General features: G+C 34.4%; 1 pseudogene; it reads left to right on the forward strand.

The window, feature by feature from the left end:
• Positions 1-330: 330 nt before the first annotated feature.
• LOC126700984 (metal transporter Nramp5-like) lies at positions 331-13,173 on the forward strand (annotated as a pseudogene).
• The last annotated feature ends 761 nt before the right edge of the window (positions 13,174-13,934 follow it).

Genomic DNA, 13,934 nt, shown 5'->3' on the forward strand with positions numbered 1-13,934 from the left:
TCACCAAATGGGGTTTTTGCCGTTAGGTTTTCCCCATTCGTAAACAAATCACCGTGTTATTTATTTTCCACTGCATAATTAGTTTATTGGTGATTTGTTTGTGCTACCATACATTTGCATGTTAATTAACTTAATTAATTCACTTAGCTAAATTAATTGGTTAATTTATCACAAGGGGTCAATTTGTGTTTGGCCTATCAAATTTGATCATAATGAGGACTTTGATTTCTCTCTTATAACCCTCTTTTATTTCTTTCTTAGCTATGCATTTTCTATTTTTAAATCACTTAGTTCTATATGTTTATATAAATTACCTTGTTTGGATAATATATGATGTTCCAGAAATCTAGGTGGAGAAAGTTCCTAACATATGTAGGCCCTGGATTCGTTGTCTCCATTGCTTATATTGACCTAGGAAATTGTAACTCTCTCTCTCTCTCTCTCTCTCTACGTGTTTGTGTGCATGTGTGTGTTTGACATAGTAATATCATTTTTACCATGTCATAGTGGAAACTGATCTGCAAGCTGGAGCAAGTTACAGATTTTAGGTAAATCAAATAAAAAAAAATGGAACTATTACACGAAATATTATGGAAGAAAGAATGAAAACAAGAGCATTTATTTATTGTTTTAACGCATGCAAATATATTATATAGGACTACTTTGAAATATTTTCAAAGAAATTATTTTTACTCATTATATTACTTCTCGATAAAAGGAGAGGAAATATATAGATTGTTAAGAATAGTATAATTTGCAATATTGTTGATACTCATTTTTGTAAAAATCCTACAAACTCAATGCATGTTAAGCACAATTTATTTTTGGGTCCAATTCTTGTATTTTATTTTATTTTATTCTCTTTTTCATGGCATGGCCCAGGTCCATGCACCTTAAGGAAGATTTGAGGGGTGATGGTTTGGTTGGTGTGGGTAGACTTTTTGCATGAGCCCAAAACATAGGTCGTGCTATGTAGGATGGAGATGTTTGCATGACCTAGTACTCATGGGGAAGGTCACATGTCCAAAATTTTCAACCAAATGGGACTTACAGTTCCTGCTTTATGTGACTAAAACCTTTAGATGAACCTTTTTTAGCCCTAAGAATAAGCTGACTTCATAGGCCATTTAGGGCAACTTCCCAAGGGGTTCAATTGGCTGGAGAAAAGCACCCAATCCCATTTGATCAAGTTTTTCCCCTTTTGATGTAAAAAGCAAGCTGACTCTTTACCTAAACAAAAGCAATCTAAGTACAAACATCAAAATATTACCAAAGAGGTCCATGGCCTCATCCATTGTCCATTGACAAGTCCTTAAGGACGTCCCAAGCTTGTTATAAAGCCTCCCAGTTAAATCTAACCCAACTAGCCATGTTTTACCTACAAAAACTCTAACTTTAGAGCAAAAGCTCATAAATAGAAGCATAAGAGCCACATTCTGAAGTCTTGGAGTGAAAACAATGGCACAATTGATTATTCTCTTTCTCCCTTACCAACTTTCTCAAATTTCTCTTCTTGTTTTATGTGAAGAAAAGTTTCAAATTTATGTATTTCACATATTTTGCCATTTTTTCATTGTCTAGCACCTTGGACTTGTTCTTGTAATGCACCAATAGCATCTATTTAACCAGTATTGGAATTTTAGACTTGATCTCCCCCATCTTATTTCCTTTTCTAAGAACCCAAAGGGATTTTTGTGCTCTTTTCTTCATTTTTGCCTATTTAAAAATCGTCCCCGACAAATGTTAATGTATTTCTTGGGTGCATTCATGCATAAGAAATTTTTATTTTCCTTTTGTTACTTTTTTAGTTTCAATTATTGTTAAAGCAACAAAATAGACTTGAGAAGTAATGTCATATTCTGAATAAATTTTTTCTTATATAAACTCTGAAAGTTCAAAAACGTGTACAAAAACACTTTTGAACGTTTAGACCCCCAAAAACCAATTTAATCAACACAAGCAATATGTTAAACAACTAGTGTGCGGAAACTTAACATATGCTATAACATGGAATTGATTAAACAACTATCTAAGCCACAACAAAATAAACCATAGCAGATAATGTAAAGGCAGAGATAGAGAGGAAGGAAGATGCAAACACAGCGATAACACCAGATATGTTATCGAAGAGGAAACCGAAGACCTCGGCGAAAAACCTCTCCGCCGCCCTCCAAGCGGTAATCAATCCACTAGAAAATACAGTTGGGATACAAGGACAGCAATAGACCCTCCAAGCCTAATCTACCCAATGCACCTAAGCCCTCCAAGCTTCTTGCTCCAACGAGGTTGCGCCGAACCTTTTTCTTTTCTAGCTTTCCGGATTCCGCTACTACACCGTAGCATCAACCAATGAATATTGGCTCCTTCCTAACTGCTTCCCAGAACTCCAAACGTCTGTCTCACAGAGATGATAATGGTGAGAACCAGGTTTGGTATAAAGGCCTCTCAAGGATTTGACAATGGAGAGGAAGAGAGTGAGGGAATTTGATGAGACTCTAAGGTAGAGATTGTGGGTGAAACAATCTGGTTTTTCTTTAGGGTTTCTCTCTCAAAATTCTCTCTGGAAGCTCTCTTTCAATCGTGGGTTAAAAGGGTATTTATACTGAAGTGGAGTGGAATGCGAAACGTCAGGTTTTTCCAAAACAGGGGTGGCTCGCGGCTTGACTAAGTCGCGAGTTCCAGTCGCGAGTTAACCGTATGGCCAGTTGTCCTGTTTTGTCCTGTAGTGCTCCAGCTAGCATGACTGTTCATCTTCCAGCATGCTTGGCACGTGTGCATCTTCTGGCGGGTTGAAGCCGCGAGTCCAGCCGCGAGTCCCAGCCGCGACACTCTGTTTTCTTGCACACTCTTGAGCAATCTTCACACTATCTCACTCACTACCCTTACAACAATCCCACCTAAATACAGGGTTACTAAATGCTGAATTACAAGCAAATTTGGCACGGAATAAAGCCAATTAGATGGTTGAATAAATTCAACCTTACAATCTCCCCCTTTGGCTATTCAGTGACAAAACCCTAAAACAGACTCTAGACTTAACATGTGAGTTGGGAACAGTTGATCAAAACTCACTCACACCTAATTCTAGAAGCTGTGAAGCACTTGAATCATATGAACATAAACTCCTGAAACACAACAATACATCATGATCATTGTAAGCAGAAAAGTATTAATGCATATGAAACAGGCAATATGAGATCAAGCATAAGATGGAGTTAATGAACAAACCATGGCTTGATCAACCAAGTGAACACCACAAGGTAGTGATCACAGTGCTCATTCACACTTGAAATGAACACAAGGACATACAAGTTAACAAGCACAAGGCAAGACACTTGTATGCACAACACTCAACCAATGCATAGCACACAAGGCATATGCATCTAGGAACAATCCTACAAGGGCACAAGAGTGACAGTACATAAACCACAATGCAGAACATTTAGATTTAAAATACTGATTTCAATATAGCATAAAGGCTGCACTTAAGCATGGTACATACCACAAGGCCTACAAACTATGCATAAAACATAAACCCTGAAAGCTTACAGAAGCATATGGGTACAAACCCATTATATTGAATAAAAACTTAAACAATATAAACTAAAAGTGCTTAAAGTTTCTCCCTTTCAAAATGATGAGAAGCTGTGATGCACTTGGAACATATATATACTTGTACCCTGAAACACTTGCACAAAACACATTAGACCCTCAAGGTAAAGCAAGTAATAAATGACAAGTATAATATAACAAGTATAGAAATGACTACACTGATCACATAGCAAAGCAAATGATCATCTGAACATGCATTCAATGAAGCATAATAACATAGGGATATATGCATGTCCAAAGCACAAACATGATGCAATGAGAATGCCAAAGCATAACACAAAGCACCATAAAGCCAACAAGAAAACAACCAGAACAAGGTTTTCTAGTTAACACAATGTCTTCTCTCCCTTGGTATATGCATCTCCCCTATGGAATATCTCTCCCCCTATAAATGTGCATGAGAAATAGAATTTCTCCCCCTAAGGATGTGCACAAGAGTCATATAGAAATGACAAAACACTCCGACATACTCATTAGAGTATACTCTCCCCCTTTTTGTCAGGAATAGACAAAGGGTCAAGGAGAAACAAGGGCAAGAGATGAAGGTACGAACAATGCCAATGATGCATGAGGGGAAAAATGAAAAAAAAATTTTTTTTTTTTTTTGAAAACAACTTTGAAAAAAACCCTCAATATGCAAAACACGCGATTTTCGCGACTGAGTTAAGTCGCCAGGGCAAGCCGCCAAAACGCTCAAAGACAAAATTTTGAAAAATTTTCTAAGTGTTTTTCGCGACTGGAGGGTCTACCCGCGAGGGAGTCGCGAGCTGAGCCGCCAAAATCTCTGAGTAACCCTCGCGACTGGACCTTCCACTCGCGAACAAGTTGCCAAAAATGACCCGCGAAGACGCGACTGAGTCTCGCGACTTGACTTACCCGCGACTGAGTCGCCAAAACAGGGCAAAATTTGGTTTCTTGAAAAATTTCAGAATTTTTTTTAACAAAAAACTTTCCAAAAACACCTAAAACACTCAAAAATCTTTTTGGCTTGAATTAACAAAGATTGAGCATATGAAAACACATTTCATCAAGTACAATCACACAGATGAATATGGCATTTATTGAACATAAACTTGTGTGTTGTGTGTGGATATCAACAATGAAATAGTCCTTAGTCTAATGTGAAGCTTCAATGATCAATTCAACCAAGGCATACACAATTAGCACTAGATCAAGTGATCCATCTCAATTATAGAAATATGTATATATGACCTCCCACAAAACTTGATAACATATCTTAGAGCTTTACATTTGACTCCATAACATTTGATCATTTTGATCTCTTGAGACAATCGCCTCTCATTGTGAGAGTGATATTTGATATTTCACTTTAATGAACAAGCCTTTGGCTTTTTGAATAAACATTCTCTTTAATATAAGGTCGCTTACCCTTTTTCCTAGTCGAATACTAGAATGTGCGACAGGCTTTTGCAGCTCAATATCTCTTTTCATTTGGAGATTTACATTTGGTGAGCTCTTCTTAGCAAAAACAAAAATAAAGAGTGGGAAGATATATAGACACAAGTCTATGCAAGTTTCAAGATCAACATAACCATTCACTAATCATTCATGACAAGTTTGAAGATCTATTTACAACAATCACATAGATTTCAAGATTTCTTCCACAGTGATATGAGTGCAAAGAAACAAGCAATGCTCGAAAATGCACAAAGCCATTAGCACAAAGGTACAAGGCAAAACAAGTTTTGAGACAAAACTCAACAACGTCGATCAAGTTTTTTTTTTGATTTTCTACTTTTTATGTGGTTTTGGATTTTTACACACACAAACCAAAGACATAAAAGTAAGATCAAAACAAAAACAAAACAATGCATATAAAGATATGCATGATGCACAAATGCATGACAATGAAGCATCTAATGCATGAAGGGTCCTACAAAGATCGAAAGAATTAGATCAAGGACCAAAGGAGCAAAAGCTCAACCATAGGAACCCTTCCTCATCCAAACAGAACAATTGTTTGGAATGAGTGTCTCATGAGAAGTGAGACGAGGGTTGGAAGAATGAGAACCGGAGATGCACATAGACAAGGAGTTAAGAGCATTAAACACTTTCTTTAACAACATGCTATTATCACTCAAATCCGGTTTATCCTTTTTAGCACAACTTCCAAGAAGCTCAAGTTTTTCTTTTCTTTTGATTCTTTTAAAAGCATGAAACTTAGAGCATTGAGGTCTTAGATGACCAAAGGCACCACAATGGTGACACACAATGTGTTTAGGTCCACTAGGCCTTTTGGGAAGGGATCTAGCAATATGGTTTTGTTCCCTCTTCAACTTATGACATTGAGGTCTTATATGACCAATCACACCACAATGGTGGCAAGTTGGAACAAACTTAGATCCATCCAGAGCCTTAGGTTGAGACCTAAACAGAGGCTTTGACTTAACAGCCTTTCTCTCCACCTTTTGATTTCTTTTATGTGGAGGAATGTACACCGATTTGTCCTTTAAGGTAGAATACACACTAGGCACAAAATCGGGTATCACAACATGATTGCAACAAATATTTTCATCCTTTTTAACAATAGGTTCAGCAATCAAACACTTGGCATGCATCTTAAGAGATTCATTTTCACATTTAAGATCATCAACAAGTTTGTTAGACAAAACAAGTTTAGCATCCAAGTCCATATTCAAACATTCAAACTCTTTCAGCTTTTCAAGAGAAATTTCAGCAAGTTTTTTATATTTCTCAACCAATTTGTTGGATTCATTGAGCTTAGCAATTAAATCATCCTTTTCACAAAATAACTTGCTCAAATTCTTTTGAAACTTCTTAGCATTTTTCTTCAAGAGTTTGTCAACAACACCCATGGATTCAATTAACATGTCATCACAATTATGAGGATTAGCACTCATAGAGACATTTTCACAAACACGTGGCATGTTACATTCATCACCAACCAAATCATGCAAAGAGGCATACAAAGCACAATCCATGCCAAATAAACAAAAGGGGTCAAGGATCACACTTAGGTATTTAAACCTCAATAAGTGTACCCGCTCTGATACCAATTGAAAGTTCAAAAACGTGTACAAAAACACTTTTGAACGTTTAGACCCCCAAAAACCAATTTAATCAACACAAGCAATATGTTAAACAACTAGTGTGCAGAAACTTAACATATGCTATAACATGGAATTGATTAAACAACTATCTAAGCCACAACAAAATAAACCACAGCAGATAATGTAAAGGCAGAGATAGAGAGGAAGGAAGATGCAAACACAGCGATAACACCAGATATGTTATCGAAGAGGAAACCGAAGACCTCGGCGAAAAACCTCTCCGCCGCCCTCCAAGCGGTAATCAATCCACTAGAAAATACAGTTGGGATACAAGGACAGCAATAGACCCTCCAAGCCTAATCTACCCAATGCACCTAAGCCCTCCAAGCTTCTTGCTCCAACGAGGTTGCGCCGAACCTTTTTCTTTTCTAGCTTTCCGGATTCCGCTACTACACCGTAGCATCAACCAATGAATATTGGCTCCTTCCTAACTGCTTCCCAGAACTCCAAACGTCTGTCTCACAGAGATGATAATGGTGAGAACCAGGTTTGGTATAAAGGCCTCTCAAGGATTTGACAATGGAGAGGAAGAGAGTGAGGGAATTTGATGAGACTCTAAGGTAGAGATTGTGGGTGAAACAATCTGGTTTTTCTTTAGGGTTTCTCTCTCAAAATTCTCTCTGGAAGCTCTCTTTCAATCGTGGGTTAAAAGGGTATTTATACTGAAGTGGAGTGGAATGCGAAACGTCAGGTTTTTTCAAAACAGGGGTGGCTCGCGGCTTGACCTCGCGGCTTGACTAAGTCGCGAGTTCCAGTCGCGAGTTAACCGTATGGCCAGTTGTCCTGTTTTGTCCTGTAGTGCTCCAGCTAGCATGACTGTTCATCTTCCAGCATGCTTGGCACGTGTGCATCTTCTGGCGGGTTGAAGCCGCGAGTCCAGCCGCGAGTCCCAGCCACGACACTCTGTTTTCTTGCACACTCTTGAGCAATCTTCACACTATCTCACTCACTACCCTTACAACAATCCCACCTAAATACAGGGTTACTAAATGCTGAATTACAAGCAAATTTGGCACGGAATAAAGCCAATTAGATGGTTGAATAAATTCAACCTTACAAACTCATTTTACATGAATAATTAGTGCATTTCCTATAGATTAATACATGAATTTAAATACAATTACTCCCATTAACATATGAGAGTGAATTAATATTTTGATATGAATACAAAGTTTTGATGAGATGAAAAGTTAAATAAAATGTATTTCATTTTCTATCAAAGAAGCATGACTCATGACACAAATTTAAAGTACTGTAACTTACTTAAGTTCATACTTTTAGATGAAAATATACTTCTGACCTTTAAAGTTTGAGACTATTTTCATTTTGGCCATTTCTGTTTTATAAATTCATTTCGGCTCTTCATGTTTAACTCAGTTTTTTATTGGGCCTCTAAGTTTCAAGTTTTTCATTAAAATTGAAAATTTTAAAATGTAAATGACCAAAATAAAAACAACCCAAAACTTTAAAGAAAACAATATACTGAAACATGAAGGCCAAAATAATTAGAAATTATTTACAAGAGAAACACTAAGCATGGTCGTGCTATTTTCTATTTTCAGCAACTATGGGTGATACTTATTGGGTTGATCTTTTTTTTTTTTTTTTTTTTTTTCTGTTTATCTTCTCCAAATTGATTTATGCACTTCGTATATGCTTACTGTTTTGTTAAATTTCATGTCTATAACATAATTTAATACAAGCTAATTACTATTTTCTATCTTTAATAAGCTAATTACTTTTTAATGTCTTTGTTATATTGCTTTGTTTTGTTTTATTCTATGCAGTATCTAAATCAAGTTGAGAATTTTTATAAACTTTCAAATTTATTAATCTATGCAGGTAGGGATCCAAGATGATGCAATATTCTCTCCTTAATCAGCTTTGTATAGACAAACACAAAGAAAATTGGAAAGTCAAGGTCAGAATATCAAGGACGTGGAATGCAATAAACTCAAAAAATAATGATATTATTAGTTTAGATATGATTTTAATCGATGAGCAGGTTTGTTTTTCTTCTATAGCTTTTAATATTGTTTGATCATTATATATACCATGAACTCTATCTATATAAAACTGATGCACTTTACTTGCAGAATAATTCAATACATGCAATCATTAAAAATAATATTGCTAAAAAGTTCAAGCCTCTTCTGCAAGAAGGAAAATTTTATGAGCTCTCTTATTTTCAAGTGGTTGATGGCAATGCATTTTATAGACCAGTAGACAATGACATCAAGATCATGTTCACATTGAAAACTAGCATTAAGGAAATAAAGGAGGTTGATGTTGATATACCGCGTCATAAATTCAAATTTGTTGACTACAATAAAATACATGAACGCGTTAATAAACATGTCCAGCTATCAGGTATCTCTATATATATTATGCGTTATATTAAATTTATTAATAATTATGTATTATATTATTGTTATATATGAAAATAATTACATCCACATCTTTTTAATGCCTAGATATCATTGCAAATGTGATTGGTGTTGGACCGATTGAGCAACCTTGCATCAAAGGATCAAATGTCTTGATGAGAAACATAAATGTCATGACTATAGAGTATGTCTTTTTTTAAAAACAAAATAAAAAAAAAATTATTTTCAATACAAGCACTTTTTATTTCTTTATTTATTTTTGATAAACTAATACATGCACTTATATTATATGAACTTACACTGTAACATTGAAAATTTTTGACAGAGGACATGAAATAAAGCTTACACTTTGGGGATCAGTTGCAAATGAAGTTGAGGAGAGCTTCTTTACTGAAAATCCAGGCCCTTTTGTCATAATAGCTACATGTTTGACTGTCAAGACTTTTAAAGGCAAGTTCATTTCTCTTTTCTAATTCTCTTTATAACCATTTTCTAAACTACATAAGAAATCATCCAATTGTTTGAAATACAAAGTATTTTGGCTAAATTATTATGTAAGCATCCAATGAATCAAGATAATTGTCTCTAAATTATTGAGCAGAGAAAAATCATTTCAATGTATAAGAATTAAAAAGGTATTCATCACTTACTGTTGGGAGATTCATTCCCTTCCTTTACATTTTTCATTGTTGAAAGATACTTTTCTTTTCCTTTTTTTTTAATCCGTTTCAAGAGCATGGTTTTTAGGATCCATTGGTTTTCAAAATGTGACAAACATTTTATCAAGTGTCATTATCTTTAGCATCTATCTACCATGGTAAAGTTGGATTATTTACCTCTGTATTGTACATGTCTACAACATACTATGCCCTCTAATCTAGACCTCTCACTGATTACAGTAATCATTTCATTGAAACTTCAATGTACTTTTTTTCCTAATGAATCCTATGCATTCCAGGAGAGTATAACTTATCGTCAACAAGTGGAACAAGAGTTTATATTGATTTGGACATTTCTGAGACTGCTGAATTCAAAGATCAGTAAGTGCTTTGTTTTGGATTCACATTTTTAATATATTTACAGTCTACAATACTATGTCTAATATCTTTATATAATATAATAGGCTGGTGGAAAATAACCAACCAATAGTACAAATGCCCAAGCAATTCAAACCACAACTATCAATTGAAGAAGAGATGAACATCAACAGAAGAAACATAACTGAAATAAAAGAAGTTATGTGGGACTCTGATAATAAGGTCAGAAAAAAATATACCTTCAACAATAACATTGTGTCCTTAACATTGCTTTATGTATTTTAGACTTGCTTTTACAAAATTTAACTATAAAATTATAAATTGATTCATATTAAATTCAATTTCTAGGAAACGATCTTTACCTGTGAAGGAAAGATTATAAACATTGACATAGATCGTCATGGTTGGTACTTTATCTCTTGCGAAGTATGTCGTAGAAAGGTAAACTCAAAAGATGAATTTTTATGGTGCGACAATTGCAACAAAAAGGCATGCTTCCCAATCCCAAGGTACACAAAATGAAAATGTTTACTTTTTATATTAAAATACACAACAAATAATATGATATTAACGTTATATATGTCATTTCTTTTATCAGGTATAGAATTCAATTAAAGGTTAAAGATAGCTCAGAAATGGCCACATTCATTTTATTTGATTCAGAAGCAGAAAAATTACACAACATATCAGCCAAAGACCTTTTGAATAAATCTTTAGAGGTGAGAAAGTCGAATATAAAATTAGTATTTAATATTTACTACTTTATTTCAGTGTATAATTTGAAAAGTGTTACTTTTGTTAGGAGCCCGATGAAGTCATCCTTCCTGTGCAAATAAAAAATCTTAAAGGAAAACAATTTGTTTTCCAAATACAACTAAATAACTATAATCTCAACTATGGATGGGAATTCTTCACTATCAAGAAACTTTTTGACTCTTTTGAAGAAACTGACAAAGCAACTCAGCTTGATAAAATGACAGAAGTAAGTATTATTTAATTTAGCAAAATTACAAATATTATATTTAAGATGTATATGTTGTAATACATTCCTCAACCTGTTCTATTGCTAGGTTTACATCAGTGATACTTCAAATGAATGTAGCAACAACTTATCAATTGAAGAAGATGGTGATTGTACAACATTTCAAAAACTTGATGTTCAAACCAAGGTGCAGCTCACACCAACATCTGTACTCAAGGAAAACAAAAGGGCATATTCAGGGACTACTACAAAGCAACAAAGGAAGAAGATACAAAAAACACTTTAAAGTTGTCTTTCTATCTCTAAGATTTTCTATGCACAATTTGGTTTTAATGAATTTGTGATTTTGATACTAAAGACGTATTGGAAAGGAAATTTTGTTGCTTTTATGCACAATTTGGTTTTAAATTGAAACATAGAGGAATTAAACTCTTATATTTAGTTATTTGAGGATTTCTTTTACCATAGCGTTAACTGTCTGTCTATATACATTTCATTTATAAATATTGTAGTATTCTCTTTACATTTAAAAAACTCATGAGACTTAATTTGAATTGTAACTTATCATGTTTAAATAATTTATTTTCAATTTTAAGTGATTAATATTTGCATTGGTATGTTGTTCAGGTTCAATGGTTGTGTCTTTAAAATCAAGAGGAATTCAAAAACAATATCTAAACTTCAACGTTTTTTAAATATAATGAATGCATTCAATATTTAGTGGAAGATATCAAATAAATGAAATTGAAAATTAAGAATGTGCTACCAGAGAATCAATGCTAAATTCCAAAACCTAATGTCACATCATTTGGAAAAAATTCGTAGCTTTCCCGTGCATCGCACGGGTTAGCGACTAGTTAGAAATTATTTACAAGAGAAACACTAAGCATGGTCGTGCTATTTTCTATTTTCAGCAACTATGGGTGATACTTATTGGGTTGATCTTTGCGCTCATAAAAATCGCTAGCTGCAAATCTTGGTGTGAGCACCGGTATGATGCACAGCAAACAAATTCTAGACCAAAATAGCCAATTGATAAAAGCTATTATAGTTTCTCCCGCAATTTTGTTTCTACTAGTAATTAATCAAGCTAAGTATTTGTTTACTGTTTACATATCTCCACAGGAAAACACCTTTCAGAATTATGTAAGTTTGAGTACCCAGAATAAATGAAGTATTGCCTATGGTTGCTAGCCGAGGTTGCTGTCATAGCCGCTGACATACCCGAAGGTAAAACAATAAAATTGACTACTTCTTTCTATTTTTTTTTTAATATTTTATTTTATTTTATTTTAAAAAAATAATATCCTTATCATTCATGCATGTAGGGGGTCTTATCATTATTGAATTTTTTGTTGGGTCATGTTGAGTCTAATTTGTGTTTTAATCTAGTTTGTGACCCGACCCGACATGAAAGCATGACAATTTTAAAAAGGTGAAAGTTCCATTTAACAATATCATGGCCAAGCAGGAAAAGCAGGAAATAGTGCTCTGAGGCTTAGTCCATGGCTGCCCTTAGGAAAAAAGTTTGTCCCAATTTTAGCCTGTCTAGGACTTGCAGTTTGGGTATTTATTTGTTACTTCAATTTAGGGTTTTAATGTATTAATGACTGCTTTCTCTGTAATTTCTCTCTGACATAGTAAAAATACAATAATTTTGTGGTTGTAGGAAAATTACTTAACTATGTAAATTTCTTGTGTCATGTAATTGTTTTTATTTGTTATATATATATATATATATATTTTGTCTCACAGATTTGGATATACGTTGAATTCCCAAGATTTTCCTCAACCATGTCTCATTGTTCATATTCAAATTAAGGGAAGAATAACACAGCAAATAAACAAGACAGTATAGATAATGTCATTAATAAATAACTTTCTAATTATTTATTTATTTATTTTTATTTGTGGCAGTGATTGGGACAGCCTTTGCACTAAATATACTATTTCACATGCTAGTTTGGACTGGAGTTCTCATCACTGGTTTAAGCACTCTCTTACTTCTTAGCCTACAAAGATATGAGGTATTTTATTCACTATATAAACTTTCCATGGCATAATTTAAGAATCTTTTTTGCTTCATTACTTGTGTATGAAATTTGGGTGTTTAATTTTTATGCTCTACTATATATCCACATACTTTGTATACTATTTTTATGCCAACTATCCATTATCTACGTATGTTTTTTGTCTAGCCGTTATTATTCTCCTTTTTTATTCTTTTTCCTTTTTGAATGCTCAAAAATGTGTTAATAACACAAAAGCTGTTTAGATCCCCAATTAAAAATTACGGCTAGATTGCTTTTACTCTAACTTATCTAAGTGCAGAAACAAGAGTAAATGAAGCGCAATTAACCGATACTACTCTAGTGCATAAGCATGAACAACAAGCATTAAAAGTAAAGCACAAGAGTAAGGGAAGAGAGAATGCAAACACAAGATAACACGCCGATGTGTTATTGAAGAGGAAACCGAAGTACTCGGCGTAAAACCTCTCTGCCGCCCTCCAAGCGATAATCGATCCACTAGACAATTAGTTGGGATACATTGGTTAGCAAGAGACCCTCTAAGCCTAATCTACCCGATGTACCTAAACCCTCCAAACTCCTACTCTAACAAGGCTTCTCGAAACCATGTCTTGTAGCTCTCTGGATCCCGCAACAAGCTCCATGTTGCATTTGCCATCCTTGGCTTCTTCCAATGCTTCCCAACAACACGAAAAACACTCAATACACTTTGAAAAGGTGTGGGTTGTGTTTGGGTACAAATCTCCTCTCAAGGTATGATAATGGGAGAGGGAAGGAGAAGATGCTACAATGAT

Source organism: Quercus robur, chromosome 9, assembly GCF_932294415.1.
Source record: "Quercus robur chromosome 9, dhQueRobu3.1, whole genome shotgun sequence".
Lineage (NCBI taxonomy): Eukaryota > Viridiplantae > Streptophyta > Magnoliopsida > Fagales > Fagaceae > Quercus > Quercus robur.